Here is a 21,930-nt window from a genome sequence, read left to right as displayed (position 1 = left end):
TTCTAATCTTGGTTGCATTGGCTTTGTTTGTGTAAAACCTTTTTAATTTAATGTAATCAAAATTACTCATTTTACATTTCATAATGAAGAACTGAACTCTTTTTTTGGGGGGGGGGCTAGGCAGTGGGGTTAAGTGACTTGCCCAGGGTCACACAGCTAGTAAGTGTTATGTGTCTGAGGCTGGATTTGAACTCAGGTCCTCCTGAATCCAGGGCCAGTGCTCTGTCCACTGCACCACCTAGCTGTCCCCAGAACTGAACTCTTAAAGAAGCTCTGAGCTTGCCTTTCTTGCAAAGTATATTAAGGGAAGTGTTTTTTTTTCCCCTTCCCCTCTTAGGAATGGCATGCTGTAACAGAACCCCACGGCCTCAGCAGATATTTGTACTTGCATACAATCTGATGGGAAAATATAATCTTTGTTTTCTGAACCCCAACTTTCTCCATAGAGGAAGTTTAGGGACAGAGAGTTTGGTGTCTTGATCTGAAATCCTGCTTCTTGGAAGATGTCATGACATGAAGGGAGAAGAATTAGGAGGTTCTCTGTAGTCCTAGGGTAAAAGGTCTGGTTCTTTCTGAAGACTCTCTAGCAAAGACAATAGCTTAGACAGAAGCTAGAAGCAACAGAGGCTATTGCCAACAGGTAGAGCAATGTGCTTAACAGAGAGCAGACCCATTAGCCCAGTGGAGTAATATGCCTAGCCAAAATATTGTGTCCCACAAGGAACAGTGAATGCCAGGACATCATGGGAGGACATTGAGAGCTCTGAACTTTACAGGGATAAGGTGCTTTTCTACAGATGTTCCCTTTGTATAGGCCCTGCATGCATGATTCTTGTATTTGCTCACTTTCCCCGTCGATAGTACATAGGTTTGCAGGAAAGTGTGCTCTAAGTGTTTTGCGGGTGGAGGGAGATGTTCTTACTTTAAATCTTACTTTACTATTCCAGTGAATGCCTATTTTTTTAGTTAATTGTATCCTGTAGTTGACTACTAAAATACATAGGTAATAGCTTATGTTTTAGGAGTATAAATGTACAAAGGATCTGGAATATAAAGTGGTTGTCCGCTAAGGAACTTGTCTGTGAGTTACAGCATAGCCTACTGAGGCAACAAGTGTTAAGGAGAATTTAGATGTACTCTTTGGCCCAGTATGTTCCTCTCCAACAAGAGCTTCTATCTTTGGGCTCACCGGGATCTAAGTTCAATCCTGAAGGATGTGACCCCCAATGAATGGTGCCAGGTGGGCTAGACTTTTCTCTTTCTCTTGGAATAAAACTCCAGAGACATCTCTAAAACAAAACTTAGGTATGACTCATGTCCAGGGTCTCTCCAAAGTGGATAATAGGGTCTCTTCTAGAAAAGATACTCAGTATACAATATGGATATCACCTATAGGACAGTGGTTTGTTTCTTCTATCTTTCCTCTACTTGTTTAAGACACCAAATACTCTTAGATGAGCATTAACAAATATATAATGCATAAAACATATCAAATGACCCATTTTGATTCTTATACTCTGCCCCCCCCCCAAGGTAACAATAGTCTTGTGGGACTGATGAATAGATATTTTACGTTCACTTCAGATTTGCGCTGCCCAAGCAACTAACAAAGTCCAGATCTCCTGACCATTCAGAGCATGATTTTCTTCAGTTCTTCAGCTACAGGATGATCCCTGATGTCATACTTTTATAGAAATAACTCCCTCCTAAGCATCCAGCACCCAATTCAGAGATCTGAATCCACAAGGTAGCTAGCCACCAAGACAAGAAAACACCATTTTCAGGCTTGCTGGTCAGGGACATGTACTCAGGAAGGAAATAGGCAGAATCAAAGGGTTAAGCTTATCTTAGCAAGCATGTTTGGTCCCATGTGCTTGTAAGTCATCATTGTCATTGTAGGACAGGGTTAGGGGAAAGGAAGAGAAGACAGAATTCCTTTCACTACCCTTGCTGAAAGTCCAAGGGAAAAAAATACAGGAAGAGTCCCTAAAGAGAAAGACTCTATCTATCCGCCAAAACAAAACCGGAAACTATATGAACACAATTACAAAACACTTTATACAAATAAAGTCAGATCTAAATAATTGGAAAAATATCAGTTGCTCATGAGTAGGCCAAGCTAATATAATAAAAATGACAATTCTATCTAAATTAATTTACTTATTCAGCACCATACCAATCAAACTACCAAAAAATTATTTTATAGAACTAGAAAAAAACAATAACAAAGTTCATCTGGAAAAACAAAAAGTCCAGAATATCAAGGGAACTAATGAAAAGAAATGCAAAGGAAGGTGGCCGAGCTGTACCAGATCTTAAAGTGTACTATAAAGCAGCAGTCATCAAAATTACTTGGTAGTGGCTAAGAAATAGAGTGGTGGATCAGTGGAATAGGTTAGGTATGTAAGACACAATAGTCAGTGACTATACTAATCTATTATTTGATAAATCCAAAGACTCCAGTTTCTGGGATAAGAAATCACTATTTAACAAAAACTGCTGGGAAAACTGGAAAAGAGTATGGCAGAAACTACGCATAGACCAAAATCTTACAACCTATGCCAAGATAAAGTCAAAATGGGTACAGGATTTAGATGCAAAGACTGATACAATAAGCAAACTAGAAGACCAAAGAATAGTTTTACCTTTCTGATCTATGGAGAAAGGAAGGATTTATGACCAAACAGGAGAGAGAGAACATTATGAAATGTAAAATGTATAATTTTGATTACATTGAATTGAAAAGGTTTTGCACAAAGCCAATGCACCCAAGATTAGGAGGGAAGCAGAAAACTGGAAAAGAATTTTTAAAACCAGTGTCTCTGATAAAGGCCTCCTTTCTAAAATATATAGAGAACTGAGTCAAATTTATAAGAATACAAGTCATTCCCCAGTTGATAAATAGTCAAAGAATATGAACAGGCAGTTTTCAGAGGAAGAAACTAAAGCTATTTATAGTCATATGAAAAAATGTTTTAAATCACTATTGATTAGAGAAATGCAAATTAAAATGACTCTGAGGTACCACATCCTACCTATCAGATTGGCTAACGTGACAAAAAAGGACAATGATAAATATTGGAGAAGATGTGGGAAAATTGGAACACTAATGCATTGTTGGTGGAGTTGTGGAATGATCTAGCCATTTTGGAGAGCAATTTGGAGCTATGCCCATAGGGCTACAAAATTGTGTATACCCTTTGACCCAGCAATAGCTCTTCTAGGTCTGTATCCCAAAGAGTTCATAAAAATGGGAAAAGAACCCACATGTACAAAAGTATTTATAGCAGCTCTTTTGTGGTGGTCAAGAATTGGAAATTGAGGGGATGCCCATCATTTGGGGGATGGCTGAGCAAGTTGTGGTATATGAATGTAATGGAATACTGTTGTGCTTTAAGAAATGATGAATGGGCAGACTTCAAAACAACCTGGAAAGACTTACATGAACTGATGCAGGATGAAATGAGCAGAATCAGGAGAACATTGTACACAGTAATAGCCACGTTGTGCAATGACTGACTTTGATAGACTTGGCGCTTCGAATCAGTGCAAGAATCTAAGACAACTGCAAAAGACTCACAATGGAAATTGTTATCCACACCCATAGAAAGAACTATGGAGTCTGAATGCAGATGGAAGGATACTATTTGCTTTCCTTTTCCTTTGTTGTTTTGTTTTATTGCTTCATTTTCGTGGTTTCTCTCCTTAGTTCTAATTGTTCTTTACATCATGACTAATGGGAAAATATGCTTAATATGAATGTATAAGTAGAGCCTATATCAGATTGCATGCTGTCTTGTGACAGGGAAGAAAATTTAAGACTCAAAATCTTTTATAGTGTCTTGATTTCTCATAAAGTCACTAGCTTCCAGTTGCTCTATTCTAATTTTTAAGGAAGTATTTTCTTCAGTAAGCTTTTGGACTTCCTTTTCCATTTGGCCAATTTTACTTTTTAGGGCATTCTTCTCCTCATTGGCTTTTTGTTCTTCTTTTGCCATTTGGGTTAGGCTGTTTTTTAAGTTTTTATTTTTTTCAGTATTTTTTGGGGTCTCCTTTAGCAAGCTATTGACTTGTTTTTCATGATTTTCTTGCATCACTCTCAGTTTTTCCTCTACTTCTCTTACTTGCATCTCAAAATCCTTTTTGAGCTCTTCTATGGCCTGGTACCAATTCATATTTTTCTTGGAGGCTTTGGATGTAGGAGCTTTGACTGTGTTGTTTTCTTCTGGTTGTATGTTTTGATCTTCTTTCTTACCAAAGAAAGATTCTATGGTCCTGATTCTTTTTGTGCTGTTTGCTCATGATCCCAGCCAATTACTTGAGTTATAAACTCTTTGTTAAGGTGGGAGTCTGCTTCCAGTGTGGAGAATGTACTGTCCCAAGCTTTTCGGGTTTTGTGCAGCTGTTTTCAGAGAAACTTCAAGGGACCCGTAAGTTTTTAGTTCTTCCAAGATGCTTTGATCAAGGGCGAGGTGTTTATTCCTTTCCTGTCCTACGCTCTGGTCTATGAGTGACCACAAGCACTCTTTTTTGTCTTGGAACTGTGAGGAAGATTTCCTCTCCATAGCCACTACAAGCTCCACCATGCCAGCACTCCTCCTTGCCCCATGACCGCCACCCAGAACAGTGACCCAGATCCAAGCATGGGAAGCAAGAGAATCCTGCACCAGCATAGAGATCCCTGCAATACCCCTCTGATCAGCCACTAGATTCCCCCTCAGTCTGTGGGCCAGAAACTCAGAAGGCATCCGCCACCCCAGGGCCAGGATTAGGGACTGAAGCTGAGACCATCTCGCTTCTCACTCACCACCACAGATACAGACTTTTCCCACTGACCTTCTAAGTTGTCTTTGGCTTTTGTGAGTTGAGAAGTCTGGAAACTACCTCAACTGCCTGTCATTCAGTCCTCTGAGGCCTGCTCCAGGTTTGCTGAGGCCTGCGTGCCCATGCCGAATTGCGCCCCTCTCCCAACCCAGCGTGATATACCTTTCCCATCAACCATCCAGGCTGTCTTGGGCTGGAAATTTGTTTCACTCTGTCTTTTTGTGGGTTCTGCTGCTTTAGAATTTGGTTAGAGCCATTTTTTTTACAGGTATTTGGAGGAGTTCAAGAAAAAGCTCAAGCAAGGCACTGCTTTTACTCCATCATCTTGACTCCGCCCCTTTAAGACTCAAAATCTTAAGAAAGTGCATGTTGAAAACTAAAAATAAATTAATTAATTATCAGAGAGAGAGAGAGAGAGAGAAAGAAAAAGACTCAAAAAGTAGTAGGAGCTTAACCCATCCCCTACTCAAGTGAGGCTTGTTTTTACTTAATGGCTATTGATACCTTCCTTAAGTCTTGGGTAGCCCAAGGAATTGAAGGCTCAGACTGTTGATGTCACTTGCTCTTTGCCTGAGTACAGAACAGCTGAGAAAGGCTCCAGGAGCATTTTGATGCTTGGCTGGTGGATCTTGATGGGCAATTCAGGGAAGGGAGTTTGCGTAGCTGAATCAATTCAAGGGGTTCTTATTAATGCCATTCTTGTTGAATATTCTCCTGCTATGGCTAAGCAAATCTCTTTTTGTTACCTATTGCATGACCTATGAGTGTCTCATTTTGTTCCAGTATCAAACCAAAACTACCAGGGTATTGGCCTGAATCAGGCCCAATCCAGAACACTACCAAATGGATGGCTTCTTCTAACTCAGTCACCAGTTATCTTTGACACAACTCTGGACAATCAGGAGTTGCTGTGTCTTCCCAGCAAAGTTCAACAAAGAGCCAGAGCAAGTATCCAGCTCTATGGGAAGTGCCCCACTTCAGCCAATCCACTCCCTGATGTTTTCTCAGTTATGGTCTATTCTTGCCTGGGACTCTGCTTTTCAGTTTGGAGATGAATTAATTTAGAAATTCATTCTCTCAAAGAGGAAGACTAATATCTTCAGACTAAGAGGAGTTAAAGTGAATATTGCCTCCTGTATCACCAGTCATTTAACTTCAGAAGTTCCTACTGCCCCAAATTGGACATAAAAAAATCATTTTCTTTCTTCTAAAACTCAACAAAATTCCTACTGCAGTGCCTCATAATGACCTAGAGAAGAACATGGTTCCTGAAGTCTGTATCATCAGAGCACAAATTCTGACAGATTCCATCATACTGGAAATCTTTGAGTGTTTGCGACAAACAATGTCTACTTGGAAAGACATTCTGTAATCAGAGAAGGGGACCTTACGATGGGTATAATCAGCAGGGATTTCATGTTAGAGCAATTAGTCCCTCCGAGAGAATGCTGTGCCTGCATGGACAGCATCCTGCCTCAGGAGGAAGATCAGAGTTCCTGGGGGCAACTGACATTCAGAAGCATGGGAGGGCATGGACCCAGAGAGCAGATTTCATGGCAAATGGGAAAAGAAGGATTAGAAAAGCAGGGGGTAGTGATGAAATTCACAGTCAGGGACAGAGGAGAATTTTTAACATGAGGCAATGCTTCTTTTCCTCCATCTACTCCAGAAACTGATATCTCTAAAAATGAGGCACAACAGAAAAAAAACATAAGGGGACAAGATCCACAAATAATAACATAGAAACTGTTTAGAAGGGTGAACTCAAAATAGATACCCTGAGAAGCTTTAATTCCATGATGAATACAGAGACTAAAGAAGTAATCACTAAGTACAAGGGCCATGAATCAAATAATAGAAGTCTAGAATATAGCGAGAGGAAAGAAATAATGAAAAGAATAAAGGAAAGAAATCATTTTTAGAAAAGAAGGCAGAAAATGGAAAGACAAACAAAATAAGTTGAAAGCAAAGAGAGAAAGGGAGTTAAATGACAACTTAGAGAAAAAAAGAAGAAAAGAAATAGATAATTAGCTAAAGGAAGAAAGACAAAGGAATTACTAAGTTAAACAAAACTCCAAAGCTAGGGAAATGGTAGTGGATCTTGATGGGTTATTATTCAGAGGGGTGGGGGATCCTTGAGGATAAAGAGAAGAGAGCCAGTGAAAATAGGGTTGCCTGAATACAGTTAATTTAACAAGATTAACTGAATAGACAATGTATTGACTTTAAAGAGAAAAGGAACAAAACAAATCCTAATTCAGAGAGAAAAAAACCCTATTGGAGACAAATGATGGAAAATAGTCCAATTCTCGTAACTTTAAATGTGAATGGATTAAATGATCCAATAAAATGAAAAAAGTAACAAACTGGATAAGAAAATAAAATCCCAGTTTGTTGCTTACATCTAAAAAAGCTAAGATGTACCCAGAATAAAAATGAGGAACTGGAACAAAATTTGCTTTGCATCTGGTGGTTTAAAAAAAAAAGCAGAAATTGCAATTATACTATTAACAAAGTGGAAATAAACATTCACAACATAAAAATTAAGATAAACAAGGATCTACATTATGGTGAAAGGAGCCATAGGGGAAAAACCCCCAATATCAACATTAAGCTTATATGCTCTAACTGGCATAACATTTAAAGTTATAAAGAAAAAAATTAACTGAATTACAAGAAGACATAGCAGCAGTCTTTAATGTCCCTCTGGTTTTTTTTTTGAGACTTTATAACTTTATTTAAATGAAGTTCAATTTAGTTTTCATCCACATTGACTCTCTGTAAACTTTTGAAAGTGGTGACAGGCACATAAGTAACCAGCGTATACAGCTTGTTGGGTGAATCTTCATCCTCATTGTGTTTCCTAGACATTCTTTATTCCTTTGGCCCAAACAGCTTTATTGAGTTTGGTGTCAATTCATACATCTGGAGTTCCCATTTCTTTCATGGCAAATTTGCAGATTTCCTTTAGAGCCTGAGGAACTTACTTTCTGAAGCCTACTCCATGAATGTTGATGATATGCTCTCTGTTCACCACCTCATTGATGGCAAAACGTCCCTTCTTTTTCTCTCCACTTTCCTTTGCAGGAGCCATCCTGCCCCGGACCAGGTCAGAAAAAAGCTCCCTCTCTCTGTTTTGAACAGATCTATTAGAAATATAGATTTTTCAAAAAGAATAATAAAGAATTGGGCAAATTTCTGGAGAAACTAGAGCTAAGGGACTTATGGTATATTCTAAATTGGACCGCTAAAATACACAAATTTCTCATTAGCACATAAAACTTTTACAAAAATTGACTATGTATTAGAGGAAAGAGAAAGCATAAATAAATGTAAAAAGGAAGAAATCGTAAACATCCTTTACAGATCATAAAACAATAAAAATAGTAATCTGTTTAGGTAGCACAAACAGAAGACATATACCTTAAATGGAGACTTAACAGTGGAATCCTAGATAATGACTGATTCAAATAACAAATCATAAAAATAATAATTAATGAAATAATAATGATGAGACAACATATCAAAGTTTCTGAAATGCAGCTAAAGCAGTATTCAAGGGAAAATTATATCCCTAAAAACATACATTAACAAAATTGGAAGAAAAATAGGTTAATGAGCTGAATGTATATTTTTAAAAATATAAAACCAGCAAGTTTAAAAAAACTAAGCCCAGAAGATACATTGAAAATTAGAAAAGAAATAGATGAGTTGGTTACAAAAGGACTATTGAAATGATAAAACTGAAAGCTGGTTCTTTGAAAAATCTAACAAAATTGATAAACTTTTAGCCACAGTGACAAAAATAAAGGGGCAGAAAATCAGCAATAACAAATGGACAAAATGAAATCACAACAAAACCAGAATTAGCTAAAAAAAGAGAGAGACAGAGAGAGAGATCACCAGAACCTATTATGCAGTTTTATGCTAGTAAAACTGAGAACTCAAAAGTAGAGGAATATTTTCGAACATGTAAAATACCCAAACTAATGGAAGATCAAATAGAAATTTTTGAATAATCTAAGAAAAAGAAATAGAAGTAGCTGTAATGGAACTACCAAAGGAGGCAGGAAGGGGAACTGGTTCTGATGGATTGGATTTGCAGGATTCTGTCAAATTCTTAAATAACAGTAACAGTATTTTGCAAATTATTCTCAATAATTGAGAAAGAATGCTTCCTACCAGTTTCCTTTTATGAGACAAATATAGTTCTAATACCTAAACCAGGGAAAGAAAAAGCACAAAAGTAGAACTATAATCCAGTATAATTAATGAATATCAATACAAAAATTTTGAATAAAGTCCTATCAGTCTATAGCAATACATCCAAGAAATCATCTATTATTATTAAGTTGGAGTTTTGCCAGGGATTCAGGAATGTTTCAACATTAGGAAAACAATATAATAATATTAAAAATGAAAACATAAAAAACCCACATGCTTATCCCAATACAGAAAAGGCCTTTTAAAAATCATAACACTCTATGTATAGGCTATATCAGATTGCATGCAGTCTTAGGGAGCTGGGAGAAGAGCATGGGAGAAAAAAAATTTGAAACTAAAAATCTTATAAAAGTGAATGTTAAAAATTATCTTTACATGTAATTGGAAAAAATACTATTAAATAAAAAAGCAAAAAATAAAAAACCCACTCATTTGTGTTAAACATCTACAAAATATAGGCACAGAGGGATTTTTTTCAATACCATAAAAAGTGTCTACCTAAACCAAAAGCATTCTATGCAATGGGATCAGTAAATGCTAAAGTAAAACAAGAATGTCCACTCTCTCCACTGTTATTTGATACATTTCTAGATATGCTAGCAATAACAATAAGGTAAGAAAAAATTAACAGTGAAAATACAGGCAGAGATGAAGTAAAACTATCCCTATTTGCTGATGACATAATTGTTTATTTAGAAAAGCCTAGGGAATCATTGAGACACTAGCTTTTATATTGAGACACTAGCTTTTAGCAAGGTTGAAGGCTATGCACAAAAATCAACAGCATTTCCATATAATAATAATAACATCCAAGAGACAACAACAGAAAGGGAAATCCTATTCCAAAATGCATAAAATACTTAGCAATCGATCTACCAAAACACACAAAATACATGTATAAAATCATGTCACACTTGGGTGATGTCCTGGATTTTATGATCTCCAGAAACTCATCATTCTGCAAGATGAAATCAACTCTGGAACTCATACCTCAGCATCCTTGCCGCTCTGTTGGAGAGGGTGGAGGTTGGAGAACTCCTCCTCCCTTCACCATTTAAGGAGGGCACCCAGGGGATTCATCAAAAGAAATTCATCATACTGTAAGATGAACTCAGCTTTGTAACTCACACCTCCTCAATTCATTTTCCACCCCAACTGCAGGACTTCAGCGGCTCCCTTCCACACCCCATTTTCAACTTCTTTTTATGTGTCACTTTCTCCTATTAGATAATGAGCTCTTTGATGGCAGGGACTGTCTTTGCCTTCCTTTGTATCCCTAGCACTTAACACAGTACCTGACACACAGTAGTACTTGATGTTCATTGAATTACAAAGTACTCCTCAAAAAAAATAAAGAAAACTTAAATAGTTAGTGGAATATTCGGTGCTCATGACAGGGTCATACTAATATAATAGTGATAGTACTACCCAAATTAATTTACAGTTTTAATACTCTACCAATCAACTTACCAAAGAAATGCTTTACAGAAATTGATAAAGCAATTTAAAAAATTCATTTGAAGGAACAAAAGATCTAGAATACCAAGGGAAATAATGAAAAAAGATAGGAATGAAAGGAGGATGTCACTTCAGACCTCAAATTATATTATAAAGCAGCACTGTCAAAACTATTTGGTTAAAAAATAGATCAGTACACCAATGGAATAGGCCAGACAAGGAAAAATCAGAATCAAAGGAACTCAATAACTCTGTGTTTAATAAACAAGAAAACAAATTAGGAATTAATTCTCTAATAAAAGAAAAAAACAGAGAACTACAATGTACTCTGGCAGAAATTAGGCTTAGACCACTATCTTATGCCATATTCCACAATAAATCCTAAATGGTCACTTGGCCCTAATATTAAAGGTCGTAACTCAAAAAAATTGGAAGAGAAGCAAATTTTATATTTTTCATAGCTAGAGATAGATATATTTATAACCAAACAAAAGACAGAGGCAATTAGAAAGGATAAAATACTTAACTTTGATTATGTGAAATTAAAAAGCTTCTGTACAAACAAAACTAGCATATCTAGGATAAGGAAAAAATTCTTTATTAAATTTAGTTAAAGGTGTGGTATCCAACACACATAGTTCATACACACACACACACACAGACACACACACGTACACATATGGGGCAGCAGGTGGCATAGTGGATAGAGTGCTGGGCCTGGAGTCAGAAAGATTCATCTTCTTGAATTCAGATCTGGCCTCAGATACTTAGTAGCTGTGTAACTGTGTAACCCTGGGCAAGGCACTTAACCCTCTTTGTCTCAGTTTCCTCATCTGTAAAATGAGCTGGAGAAGGAAATGGCAAACCACTCTCATGTCTTTGCCAAGAAAACCTCAAATTGGTTCGCAGAGTCAGACATGATTGTACAACAACAAATACACACGTGTGTGTGCATAAATATAAAAAACAAAAAGTCATCCCCCAATAGAGAAGTAAACATTTCTCAAGATAATTATACACTAATAACAGTTATGTGAAAAAATGCTCCAAATTGCTAATAATAAAGAAAGAAGGGAATACATATTTATATAGCAGTTTCTATGTGCCTAGCACTGGACTACACACTTTTTATAAATATCTCATTTGATCTTTACAACAACCCTGTGAGGTATGTGCTATTATTATCATTTCCATTTAACAATTTAGGAAACTGAGGCAAATAGAAGTGAAGTGACCTGCCCAGGACCACAGAACTGGAAGTATATAAGGGCAAATTTGAGCTCAGGTCTTCTTGACTCCAGACCCAGCATTATGCACTCTGAACCACTAGCTGTCATCAATGCAAATCAAAACAACTCTGAGGTTTCATCTCAAACTTTGCAAATTGGAAGAGATTACAAAAGACAGAATAGTCAATGCTGAAATGTGATAATAGGCATACCGGTGCATTATTGATGGAGTTGTGATTTATTACAATCATTTTGGAAAACAATTTGGAATTTTGCAAATAAAGTAGCTAAAATGTACAAACTCTCTGATCCAGAGATTTCACTACTAGATTTATGCCCCAGCGAAGACATTGTTAAGAAGAAAGCCCCTATATACTTCAAGATATTCATAATATACTTTTTGTGATAAGTAGTTGCCCATCAGTAGAGTAGTGAAAGAAATTGCAGTACATAAATGTAATAGAATATTACTGTGCTATAAGAAATGATGAATATGATAAATCTAATGCATATAGTTAAGAAAACTATACACATGTACTATAACAATATAAGTAGAAAGAATAGGCACAGAATAATCAAAAGTAAATGTTGCAAAATTACAAAAAAAACAACATGGCTCAAAAAAAAAAAGAGAGAGATGAAAAGATACCCCTGTCCCACTCCTTTGTAGAGATGAGAGGTCCATGGGTGTGGTGCATTGTATATATTTTCATACTTTTTAAATGTGTTCATCAGTTTTGTTGATTTTTTCCTTTCATTTTTTTCCTTTAAAAATATTCTTTATATGGTCTGGCTTTCTGGGAAAGGGAGGGACACTGGGAAAAATTTTAGTGATGCTGAAAAGAATTTATACAAAACAATCTATGTCTACTTTCTGAGGACCAGTCTGGCTAAGTGTAAAGACATTTATCACCAAGAGAATAGCCACTGGGTAATAAAATCTTTTACTGTAGATACTCAAAGGGAGCTAAGTGTTTTCTTCATTTATGTAATTGATTAAGATCTGTTAGAGACCTTTTGGGAGGCATTAACAGAATAGTATGTGACAGAAGAGCAATGAAATGGGGAATGGAAGAACCTTTTCCTAATGAAAAACCCATTTCCCAGTCCCTTCTTTCTTGTACCCACTTCATAAAGGCATGAGATTCAAAAGGCGGCCATTTGGGAGACTCCCTAGTTTGCAAATCACTTCACAGCATATAATTGATTTAAGCTTCATCTACTTAGTAAATAATTGTAGTTCTTCAGCTAGCCTAGGTGGCCTGCAATGTGCAAACGTTGTGAATCAGGTATGAATCTAGCCATTTCCCATTTTCCAGGCTCCAGGCTCCCCAGCAGCCTTTTGTTTTCTCTGCTTTTATACTCCACTTGGTTCTCCTTTTTAACCTGAGGGTTGGGATGCTTCATATTCCAGGGCTCATGCACCAGCATCAATAGAAATGACACATTTCTTGATAGCTCTAAGGAAGTGTTCCTAAAGGAATTAGTTTCTTTTCACTGAAAATGAGATTTCAAGCTACGTAAACCTTTTGGTAATAAAGCTCTCTAAATTTAACTAGCCTGCCTCAGTCTCTCCCTTCTCCAATCCATATCGACTTAGGGCAGGTTACATAGATCTGGAAATCATCGGCATAGAGATGGCAAATGAACCTGCCATCAAAATCAGATTTCTAAAGCCCAACTCTGACTATATCACTCTTCCGTTCAGGAAAATCTAGTGGTTCCCAATTGCCTGTAGGATAAGTACAAATTCTTCTACTTGACATTTAAAGCCCTTTACCATCTGGATGAAGAATATCTTTCTAGCCTTATTTAGCATATTGACTATTCCTCATATACAACATTGGATTTCCCACCTCCATGGTTTTGTACAGACTGTCTCCTATGCTGGAATGCACTCCCTCCTCATTTCTGCTTTGTAGAATCCCTAGCTTTTTTCCAAGGCTCAGCTCAAGTACCACCTCCTACACAATGCCTATCATGATTCCCTCCCAGTGGCTAAAGCCTCTCCTCAAATTCTTTTTATTTACTTGTTTTCATGTTTTTTCCCCTCAACTCCCAATAGAATGTAAACTCTGAAGACAAGGACTATTTTGTTTTTATATTGCTGGTGCCAAGCACAATGTCTGGCATATAGTAGGCAGCAGTAAATGCTTAATGAATAAGTAAATGATCAAGTTGCTCACCCATTGCCCTTACAAAAGTCTTTCCAACTTGGTAGAATCTACCAAAGTGTATATTCAACTGGCCTTGAGACCTCAGGGTCATCTTCATACCTCCAGTCTCAGTAGGATATTGCTATAATATAATGATAAATTGTTAGGTATAAAGAGGTAATACAATCTTAATCATAGTCAGTTTATAATAATGTGATAAGTGTTAAATGAAAGGCCTAGGACGCAGGAAGTCCCATCTGTGACAGACCCGTGGCAAATCACTTAATTTCTTAGTGCCTCCAGGCAATTCTGAGACAGTTTTAGAGGACGTGCAAAGCTGCAATGGTGGAAAGAGTTTAATGAAAAAAGAAGTCGTGTCAATCTGGGTCTTCAGTGCTGGCTAGCTGTAATGAGTGAAATTTTCTCTGGACCTTGAGAAGGATATGAATAAATGGAAAGTTGAGAAATTTGCAAGTGGATTGCATATTCTTTAATATCTAAATGCATGTGCACTGAAATTTCCCTGTCTTTACATTTTCTACCCCAACATCTCAACACCAGTTCTCTTGCCCCTAATAACTCAAATTACACCTTTTATTCTATTTCATCTCAGACTCTGGGCCATTAATTAATCTGGATACTAGAGATATTTGTTTTGTTTTGTTCAGCATAAAGTAAATGCAATTTGGAAACTTGTTGAATGCATTGACTTGTCTTTAATTGACAGTCTTAGAGAGTTGCCTAGGTCACTGAGAGGTTAAATGAGGAAAGTAGAGGAAATAAAATGACTAAGTTGACATTATTTTAGCTTCCCCTCCCCCATCCCCATGCTCCTATTTGCATAGCATTTGCCTTTAATCCTTCTCCACCTTTAGCCCTGAAATTGCTATGAGTGTCCGCCTTCTCAGTCCATGCATCTAACTGGCACCCTTCCTTAATTGTAGGAAAATGAGATTTAGGATGGCAGTTCTGGTGCTCACCTTAAGTGGAAAGGGAATTAGCAAAATTTGAAACCAGTGTGGTCTGTAGTCTTTAGTGAAGGCTTCTTGGAGAAAGTGAAGCTCAAGCAGGGACTTGAAGAATGGATAGATCTGTCAACATAATTTATAACTTTAGGGAACATAAAATCATAATATATTAATATTACATCTTTCTTTTTGCCCAAGACCCTGGGGTGAAAACTCTGAGACCTGATGGCTTCAATACCTTACTATAAGGAACAGAAGAGAAACATGAGAGGCAGTATGGTGTCTGCAAAGCCTACTGGCTTTGGAATTAGGAAGATCTGCCTTCAATCTTGCCTCTGATATTTATTAACTAGGTAACTCTAGGCAAGCCCCCTAACTTCTCCGAGTCTGTTTCCTTATCTGTAAAATGGAGACAATAATGGGACCAGAGATCTAGAAGAAACTTTAGAGGCTCATCTAATCTAACCTATCATTTTATAGATGAGGAAACTGAATCCCAGGGAGGGTAATGACTCACCCAAGGTCACATAGGTAGTTAATTGTCAGAGCTTGGGATTCAAAGTCAAGTCCTATGACTCAACATTCAGAGTTCTCTCCCTTGCACCATGGTGCAGCAAATGAAATGATGAATATAAAGGGTTTTGCAAACCCTAAGAGACTATGTAAATATTGGTTATTATTATTTAGAATGAGGGGAATTTGGGATTCTAACAGGCCCAGGATGGTGAGGAGGGGGTGTGGGAAGATGAGGAAAAGATATTTTTCCATCCATGGCCCACCAGGTATTATCTCAGTGATCCTATCACTTCTGACAACATGGGATGCTTGCCTCCCCACTTACACTCTTGAGCACAGGGAGATGATGGAAATGAAGAAGAAAAGGGGGTAGGGGTGAAAGGAGGGAGTGGCAAGTGAAAATCAGCATAAAATAATTAGAAAAGTACTTCTGTATATGATACTGTACAGCAGTATTGAAAAAAATTTGAGTGTGAATCCCTATCGGTAAAAAATTTTTTGAGCATGTGGTCCCATGTACATATTTATTTATAAACTATACACATGTTCTATTGTATTAATAAATATGTATATTACAAACAAAAAACCAAAAATTTAAAGCAGATGAGATAAAGATGAATAATATTTTATCCTAGAATCAATAAAGAACAACCTAAGTTTATGGAGTAAGAGAATGACATGATTAAACATGTACTTTAAGAAAATCAATTTGCCAGGTGTGTGGAGGATGGATTGGAAAGAAACAAGGCTGGAAGCAGGCAGAGCATTTTGGACACCATTGCAATAGTCCGAGTGAGATGTGATAAGAGCCTGAACCAGGGTGTTGGCTGTATGAGTGGAGAGAAGGAGGCAGATTGAAGAGATGTGGAGGTAGAAATGACAAGATTTGACAACTGATTGGATAAGTGGGGTGAGAGTGAAGAATAACCTTGAGGTTGTAAATCTGGATAGCTAGCAGGATGGTGGCTGGCAATAGGCAAGTTCAGAAGAGGGGTAAGTTTGGGAAAAAGATTAGTGAAATTTGATGAAGATCACAATCTATCCATGTCTGTTCATCTTAGGGAACTCTCTTTGTCCCCTTGAAAAATTTGAAGGAGGGTGGGGAGCTCTCATTAGCTACTGCCCCAAAGCAAAGAACTCAACCAGTGAGAATTACCTGCTGCAGTAGGGAATCTGGGGAGCAGAGTGTGGAGGTGATAGGTGGCTCTCTGTGTGAAATTTTCCTTGTGGCCCCCCAAGAGTCTATACCTGGCACAACCACAGCACTGGGAGCAGGATAGAGTTGAGCAGTGACATATGGAGGAAGTGGTATAGTTATGTTAGAAAGCCTACAAGTAGCTATCTTGGGGAGAATGGGCCTGTCTTTCTGATCTTTGATTGATTGATCTCACAGCCCTTGGAGCCATGCCAGAGTTTCATGGGGGTGTATAGTTCTCACTTTGGAGAACACTTCTCTAGAGTATATGCATGTTGTAGGATAACCTTGGGGCCATTGGGCAAAGATAAAGGAGAAGAATCGTTGGCAGATCTACCCTTAATTTTTAAAGTTCCTGGACTTTTGACTCAAAATAATAGCTGTAAAATCACAAATTATTCTTACATCATTATCTGTAAATGTTGAAATACACTGAAGGAAAAGAAAGAATATGAGAAAAAAGAAAGTTACTCTAGAGATAGATAATTTTCTTGGGATGCCTTAAAATGCAGTGTTATCCAAGAACAGAGAAGTCATTTAACTAGATGACCCTTCCATTTCTTCTACCCCAAGAAAATCATGTTATCTCATGGCTCCCTAGTCACCTGATTTTGCCAAACCTCAGTATGCCTAGTCAGAAATTTGGTAGAATTCAGTAGCCTGAGGAAGAGTGCAATTGCTGCTGAGAGCCCAGACTTGACAATAGGTCTGAACCCTGCTGTAGGGATTGTCGTCCAGGACCCTAAACAGGGATAAGTGAATAATGATGACTTTGAAGGAGTTTCTATTTTTACTTTTATTACTTCATTTTATTATTCATTATTATTATTATTTCATTTCAAAATTCTTTCCCTGTTCCTCTATTGCCAAGAAGGACTGCACTTAACAGCCCTGATATAAAGGTTTTTAACTTGGGGGAATGTAATCCATTCCAGTAGCTCTCCATTCCAACCATTAAGAAATATGTGTGTGTGTGTGTGTGTGTGTGTGTGTGTGTGTGTGTGAAAGAGACAGACAGACAGAGAGATGACTAACTGTAATTTTAGCCAGTTTCTGGGGTATTCTGACTTCAGTGGGAATTAGAGACGAGGCCACTTCCACACTCTCAACAACAAATACTTACAAAATATTTATTATATGCCAAAGCTGTTAGACACTTAAGACACTGAATCATTTAACCAATCAATAAGTGTTTAAGTGACTACTGTGTGTCAGGTGCCATGATAGGGCTAAAAAGACAAAAATGTACTTCTTTAAAATATTATTGTTAATATGCACATTGTTTTCCTGGTTCTGTTCACTTCACTCTGCATCAGTTTGTACAAGTCTTTTGAGATTTTTCTGAAATTATCCCTTTCATCACTTTTTATGGTGAAATAACATCCCATTACATAAATACACCACAGTTTTTTCAGCTATCTCCAATTAATGGGTATTCTCTTTGATTTCAATTGTTTTGCTACAACAAAAAGAGCTGCTATAAAAATATTCCTGTACATTTAGGTAATTTTCCTCTTTCTTTGATCTGTTTGGGGTATAGACCTAATGTTGATATCCCTGGGTCAAAAGATATATGCACAATTTAGTGACTTTTTGGATATCATTCACAAATTGTTTTCCAGAATGGCTGGACCAAAATTCACAGTTTCACCAACCGTGTACCAGTGTCCTTTTCTTCTTTCAGTCCCTCTAACACTTATTTTTTTTTTTTTGGTCATCTATAACAGTCTGATGAGAGTGAGATGGAACCTGAATTATTTTAGTTTTCATTTCTTGAATTATGAGTGATTTGGATAATTTTTTCATATGAATATGAATTTTTGATATGATTCATATGCATATGCTTTTTTCTGGTATAGATATGCAGGCTATCCATAGTTTGGACTTCTTCCTTTGAGAATTGCCTTTTCATGATCCAACCATTCTAGAGAACAATTTGCAATTGTGCCCAAAAGGCTGTAAAACTGCAGTACTACTACTAGGTCTGTATACCAAAGAGATTTTTTTCAAAGGTGGAGAGCACCTATTTATACAAAAATATTTATAGCAGTTCTTTTTGTGGTGGCAAAGAATTGGAAATTGAGGGGATGTTATCAACTGGGAAATGGCTGAACAAGTTGTGGCGTATGATTGTGATGGAATACTACTGCGATATAAGAAATTATCAAGGGGCTAGTTTCAGAAAAACCTATGAAGACTTATATGAAATGATACAAAGTGAGCAGAACCAAGAGAACAGTTTTCACAGGAACAGCAATATTGTAACAATAATCAATTGTGAAAGACTTAGTAACTGATCAATATAGTGATCCACCATAATTTCAAAGGACTTATGATAAAAAATGCTATCCACTTTCAGAGAGAGAACTAAAGGACTCAGAGTACAAATTGAAACATTTTTCTTTCTTTTTCTTATTTTTGTTTTTTTCAGAACATGGTTAATGTGGAATATGTTTTGTATGACTTCGTATGTATAATGAGTATTGCATTTCCTGCTTTTTTAATGAGTGGGGTAGAGATGGAGGGAGGGAGAAAATCTGGAACTGAAAATAAGAATAAAATTGAATTTTAAAAAGAGAAAAAAAAAGAGTATTGCCTGTTCTTATCCTTTGGCCATTTATTTATTGGGGAATGGTTGTCATCCTTTTATATTTGAATCAATTCTTTCTAGATCTCAGATGTCAGACTTTTTATCAAGAAACTCAGCAAATATGTTCTTACCAGATTTTGTTAGATGTACTCTGTTCTCATCCCCAGATTTCCTATTTGTAATGACCAATGAGGGCCTAATCTTAGAGCACGCTCATATTTGACCTTACTGGTGGGTAACATGGAACATGTGCAGAGAGATATTCCTTGACTGGTTCCAACCTAACACGTAGAACTTTGCAAGCCTATTTCCAGTCATGTGTGACTGAGAGGTTGTATTGTGCAATAATAGGAAGACTTCTAATTGGCTGTAAAGCCAGAATTGATGATTGAGGAGATGCTGAGCCAAAACAGAGTTCACATAAAAAAATGAATGACCCACCTATCTCTCAGTGTCTTTTCATTTTTGGAAGAGAGTAAGACAAGGAATGCAATGAATTTCTGGGTGGAGGAAAGGGAGCTGCCCCATCTCCCACCAGACAAGAGGCCTTTTCACTGGCTGTTCTCCATGCCAGAAATGTTCTCCCTCCTCATCTCTGCCTACTAGCTTCTCTGTTTACTCTCAAATCTCAACTAAAATTTTACCTTCTGCATTGATAAATTAATCACCTGACTTGTATTTCACCATCTTTTACTCCAATTCCTTGTTGTATTGAATCTTTTTCCCTAGCCACCCCAGAATGGTGCTAATGATTTCTTTCTGGAAATGCTTGGCAGCTGTATAAATGGATATAGACCTGTGAAGGGATCTAGAAGCAGATTGTTGTTCAGACATTTCAAACAGGTTTTCATGGCAAAGATACTGGAGGGGTTTGCCATTTCCTTCTCCAGCTCACTTGACAGATGATGAAACTGAGGCAAATAAGGGTTAAATCACTTACCCAGGGTTACACAAATAGTAAGTGTCTGGGGCTGGATTTGAACTCAGGTCTTCCTGATTCCAGGCCCAGTGCTCTAGCCACTGCACCACCTAGCTGCCCCAGAAGCTGATTGGCCCAAATAACAAATAACACTTGATCCACAAAACCTTCCCTGACTACCATCCCAATCCAAAATGATCTTTCCTCTAGACTTGCATAGCCCTTTGTATCTCTCTTATGCTCTTATCATATCCATTCTGCATTAGAATTAGTATGCATATAATGCACATGTTCTGTAAAGCATACTTTTGGGATCTAACACCCTTACATGTAGCCTACATGAGATTACCTCTTCCCACCTGCTACTAGCTCATTTTCATTATTTATTCTTATTTGGGTTGTAAGGTAATCAAAGGGTAGTATTTGCACTAAATACTGAAAGTATAACATCTCATTAATCAATTAGCTCTGATTCCCCATTAATAACTGGATGAACCTCTTTTCTCACGAGTGTTTTTTCATCTTTCTCTCCATATCAAACTTCCTCATCTCCTAGGTTAGGATAAAATAAACAAGGTTACTAATTGTAGTATTTATTAAAAAATATAACAAAAATAAAACAAAGACAAATAATTATTTATAACGTATCAACTATGAGACCTAGCATAGCCAAAATTATCTTTGACCATCACTACAAATGTTAATTTTTCCACAATTTAGGAAGCTCAATCCCAAAATTCAGCTCTCTCAGGATACCAGTTAAGGTCTCTTCTCAAGAATTTTCTTCATGTTTCTTCTCAAGATAAAGTTCTCACAGGAAATAAGTTCTCTTAGTTTTTTTTTCCTTTATCCTCTCTTCAACCATCACAGTTAACAGTTTCTCCAGAATGACAATAAAATTCTGTCTCCTCACAGACTCTTCATAAAATGATAGTTAAACTGTGTTTGTATAGGATTCTACTACCTCTTAAGATACAGTAACAGCATCTGTGGTCTCATAGGGAGAGGTTATTGAAGCTGGTGTTACATGTGGAGCAGGAGGACTATGCTTGACTTCCTTCTGTGCCCATGCTCCCCTACTTCAGATATTAGGGGATCATAAGAAGACATACAAGATTGTATGTCTGTGTGTATGTATTCCCCTGTGCAATACTGAATCCAAGAACAGTGATTATAGTAAGCCATAGGGGAGGGTTTATTAGCCTGAGGTCTATGACTTTATTTTTAAAAATATTTTGATAACTGTATTTTAATATAATTTGCTTCCTTTGTAATCCTATGTGTTTTATGTGCTTAAAAACATTATTTTGAGAAGGGGACCATAGCCTTCATCAAATTGCCACGGGGATCCATGACACACAACAGTGAAGAACCTCTGCTAGAGGGGAAAAAGGAGCAAGAAGGAAACACACAACTAGTAGAGAGGTTCAGTGGGCTTGAGACCCAACTGGGAATAAAGTAGAGGATTTGGGAATGGCTTGTACCATGAGTCAAGGAGTTGGAAGAGCAGTGGCATGTGGAAGAAACTCGGAACGGAAGTTTTGTGGACATTACATTGCAATCGGAAACAGTGGAAGGGGTGCACCAAGTGCAAAGGAATTCTCCAAGTTTTTTGTTCCTTACCCCCTGACCCCAGGGGGACTGTATTTACCCATAGGGTAACTGGACTTGGACACCAGTAACTGGGGTAGGGGTGCTATTGGGAGAACCTGAGATCCTATACGAGAATAAGCAGCAGAAAGGTATACTTGGGATGAGAAGAACTGCAAGTAGAATGCCATTGAGAGGGTGAAGTGGATGGAAGAGAAGGCATGAGTGCCTCGATAGGAGGCACATATACTGAATAGCCAT

At 37.4% G+C, this 21,930-nt stretch overlaps 1 pseudogene; it reads right to left on the bottom strand.

Annotated features, from left to right (window-relative positions):
* Positions 1-7,578: 7,578 nt before the first annotated feature.
* On the bottom strand, positions 7,579-7,918 carry LOC114042774 (annotated as a pseudogene).
* Between the last annotated feature and the right edge of the window lie 14,012 nt (positions 7,919-21,930).

This window comes from Vombatus ursinus, unplaced genomic scaffold (genome assembly GCF_900497805.2).
Source record: "Vombatus ursinus unplaced genomic scaffold, bare-nosed wombat genome assembly UNPS02014768.1, whole genome shotgun sequence".
Lineage (NCBI taxonomy): Eukaryota > Metazoa > Chordata > Mammalia > Diprotodontia > Vombatidae > Vombatus > Vombatus ursinus.
This window is presented reverse-complemented; position numbering and strand designations above follow the sequence as displayed.